This window comes from Sycon ciliatum, chromosome 13 (assembly GCF_964019385.1).
Source record: "Sycon ciliatum chromosome 13, ocSycCili1.1, whole genome shotgun sequence".
Classification (NCBI taxonomy): domain Eukaryota; kingdom Metazoa; phylum Porifera; class Calcarea; order Leucosolenida; family Sycettidae; genus Sycon; species Sycon ciliatum.
The window spans coordinates 469458-473541 of NC_088655.1; positions in this window are offsets into that span (position 1 = coordinate 469458).

Here is a 4084-nt window from a genome sequence, read left to right on the forward strand (position 1 = left end):
TGGTCATTAGGGCCGATACTGTGAGCCTGCCACGAGCAGTGTTCCCCAAACGACTCCAGGTAAAATAAAATATATATCTTTATATATTTTAAAATAATTAAACAAATTAGGAATTTACTGTGCACTGTGATCTGACCTGTGCCTCCCATGAGAGTGGGATGGGTGCCCATAGACCAGCTAGGAGAATGCCTGAGGGAATGCAGGGGTACATTATTGCCGAACAACCCGCTCCCTGGGATTGACGGCTAAACTTTGACGCCCCCAACTACTGATTGAAGGGGAGTCGGTCTGGGAGTCTGCAATATTGATTCACGGCACCGGGTGGCTAAGCCGGGATTACCATCATAATTCTCAATTCACGGATGACATGGCGTCAGCCAATGTTGTGAACCATTGGTGTTAGTACTGGTCAAGCATTGTTAATACTAAAGAATTCTCTTTTTTCGCCTTTCATTTTGAGGTACGCACATACAGTACATCTAGCAGATGGAGGCAGGGGTCAGACATAAAATTTCACCCTGCAGTGCCCACAATTCTTCCCCAACTATAACAGCTTTTGAGTCTGGATGTATTGGTCATTAGGGCCGATACTGTGAGCCTGCCACGAGCAGTGTTCCCCAAACGACTCCAGGTAAAATAAAATATATATCTTTATATATTTTAAAATAATTAAACAAATTAGGAATTTACTGTGCACTGTGATCTGACCTGTGCCTCCCATGAGAGTGGGATGGGTGCCCATAGACCAGCTAGGAGAATGCCTGAGGGAATGCAGGGGTACATTATTGCCGAACAACCCGCTCCCTGGGATTGACGGCTAAACTTTGACGCCCCCAACTACTGATTGAAGGGGAGTCGGTCTGGGAGTCTGCAATATTGATTCACGGCACCGGGTGGCTAAGCCGGGATTACCATCATAATTCTCAATTCACGGATGACATGGCGTCAACCAATGTTGTGAACCATTGGTGTTAGTACTGGTCAAGCATTGTTAATACTGGGGGACCATGACCAGGGGACAGTACTGACCAGTAGAAAGACTAACTGCAGAGAAAAGAGTCAACCATTTCTTACATTGTGGCCAAGGGAATAGGTTGAGGTAAAGTTACTCAGTTGAAATAGTAATTTCAGTTCTGAACAATAAATTAGGTGACTCCTCTAGAGACCCTGGATCGTAGACAGCTATGTGCCCAATGTGGAGCGGGGGGTTCCGATGGAGGAGGCACTGGGAGACTGGAAGGACAGCTCAACACGGACACCATCTGACCAGGATCTCTGCTTTCTTGTCCTACTGCTCATGCCCGCCGATGGATCATCAAATGGAACCAGGTGAGGGACATATGACTGTGCAATGTTCGCTCTCCCTAAATTTGCCTGCACAATTTGAGTTTTGGTTCCTTCAGTACCCATGCATAGTCGGCGGGTGACTAACATTTCTAACGCTGAGCAGCATACAACCTGTACTTTGACCATACTCCGCACAGCAGCGTGCAGGAGTGCATGATGCATGAACTATAGGGATCTGTTGTGTCTGGTCCACTTTGCGGTGTATTTGTTCCTGAGTTGTCGTACCGTGTCCAGGAACTTCCTGCCTTCCTCTGCCGTAACCCCCCGCCCCCTCTGTTCCTAGTTCCGAGAACACTCTTTCTTGAGTGTGGTTCCACAGGATAAGGTCTGTATCGCATACATGCACACACACATAGAACACCAATAAGGAGGATTGGGAGGGAATAGGTTAAACATAAGAAACCCATGTAACGTAGGGGGATTCCCATATACAAAATATCTTGGGGAAGGGAGTGTGTGGCCCTGTCTCTCACGCTTGGTCGGGCGCATGGCGGCAGGGCACGAATCTAAAAATTATAAAATAAAATAAATAATTCTCTTTTCTCGCCTTTCATTTTGAGGTACGCACAGACAGTACATTTAGCAGATGGAGGCAGGGGTTAGACATAACAATTTCACCCAGCAGTGCTCATAATTCAACCCCAACTATAGCAGCTTTTGAGTCTGGATGTATTGGTCATTAGGGCCGATACTGTGAGCCTGCCACGAGCAGTGTTCCCCAAACGACTCTAGGTAAAATAAAATATATATTTTTATATATTTTAAAACAAATTAGGAATTTGCTGTGCACTGTGTTCTGACCTGTGCCTCCCATGAGAGTGGGATAGGTGCCCATAGACCAGCTAGGAGAATGCCTGAGGGAATGCAGGGGTACATTGACGAAACAACCCGCTCCCTGGGATTAAGGGCTAAACATTGGCGCCCCCAACTACTGATTGAAGGGGAGTCGGTCTGGGAGTCTGCAATATTGATTCACGGCACCGGGTGGCGAAACCGGGATTAGCATTATAATTCTCAATTCACGGATGACATGGCGTCATTCAATGTTGTTAACCATTGGTGTTAGTTCTGGTCAAGCATTGTTTAAATATCTCTGCTTGTTGTATCCTGTTACGTGCCCTACGTCATCAACAAGATTGGGAGGGGAGGGTGCATGTGAAGCTCGAGTTGATCTTAGCTCGCCCTGGGGGCCTAGTCCTCACTCATTAGGATCACGCACATGCATACAACGCTCTAGAAGCATTAGTCAAACAAACCCCCCCGAAATTCTACTCGCCTGAGACGCACCAGGGGAATACAGGGAGTTGTCGCCCATCTGTTCATGAAATTCCAATTGCCTGCGCACTTGCGGACGGCCGTTGCACGTCGTCAGTCTACTGCCGCTCTAGTTCCCATACTCATCACTACACAGCCCGCCGCTTTGTGTTTGCCCGGGGGGTGAGGTGCAGGTCCACCCCTTAATAAATGCACTGCAATTAAACAGCCTCCCGTAAAAGACTGCTGACCAATAGACTCGCCGCCAATGTAGGTCCCTGAATACGGCTCAAACCCTTACACTGGTCCAATATCACACTGCTTGCAATAAATTAAATTTTGGGTAGTAGCCACTATAATTAAAGGGTCTCTCCCTCTCCCTCTCTCTCTCTCTTTCTCTCTCTCTCTCGCTCTCTCTCTCTCTTTCTCTCTCTTTCTATCGCTTTCTCTCTCTCTCTCTCCCTCTCCCTCTCTCTCCCTCTCTCTCCCCTCTCTCTCTTTTTCTCTCTCTCTCTTAATGGACCCGGTGTGCGGCCCCTGACCCAACTACAACTGTCCCTAACCCTAACCCAAACCCTAAAAAATGTGCACCACATGCATCGAATTAAAATTACTCATCAAATACGCAATTGCAAATCCATAGGTGTGTGGCAAAACACTAACCCATTGGTATGTGGCAAGAAATAATCCATAGGTATAGGGTGGATACTAGAATATAGACAGGGCGCAGTTTTTGGTCCATGGGTGGGTGACGGGTGCTGGCCTATAGAAACTACAAAGACAGTACTAGTACTATTACTACAATGACCGCGAAGAGTAGAGCGAGACTGGGCTAAGTACAAAGTAGGTCGCCGTAGCATGCGGCCTAAAAATAGCTTCTAGTACTAAGTAGTTGCCAGTCGGCAGCGCATACAATAACTGTCAAGTGACAGGATAGTGTAGATTGTTCCCGCACACAAAATGTAGCTAGTGTAGGCAGCCAGGTAGCGCAAGCTCACACCACGCACAATCTTTAGCTAGTACACGTCAGCTGAGTCTATAGCCAGATAGTGCACGCTCAACCAATGCGCACTGTGAGCTGCCGCCCGCCAGCGGGGACCATGACCAGGGGACAGTACTGACCAGTAGAAAGACTAACTGCAGAGAAAAGAGTCAACCATTTCTTACATTGTGGCCAAGGGAATAGGTTGAGGTAAAGTTACTCAGTTGAAATAGTAATTTCAGTTCTGAACAATAAATTAGGTGACTCCTCTAGAGACCCTGGATCGTAGACAGCTATGTGCCCAATGTGGAGCGGGGGGTTCCGATGGAGGAGGCACTGGGAGACTGGAAGGACAGCTCAACACGGACACCATCTGACCAGGATCTCTGCTTTCTTGTCCTACTGCTCATGCCCGCCGATGGATCATCAAATGGAACCAGGTGAGGGACATATGACTGTGCAATGTTCGCTCTCCCTAAATTTGCCTGCACAATTTGAGTT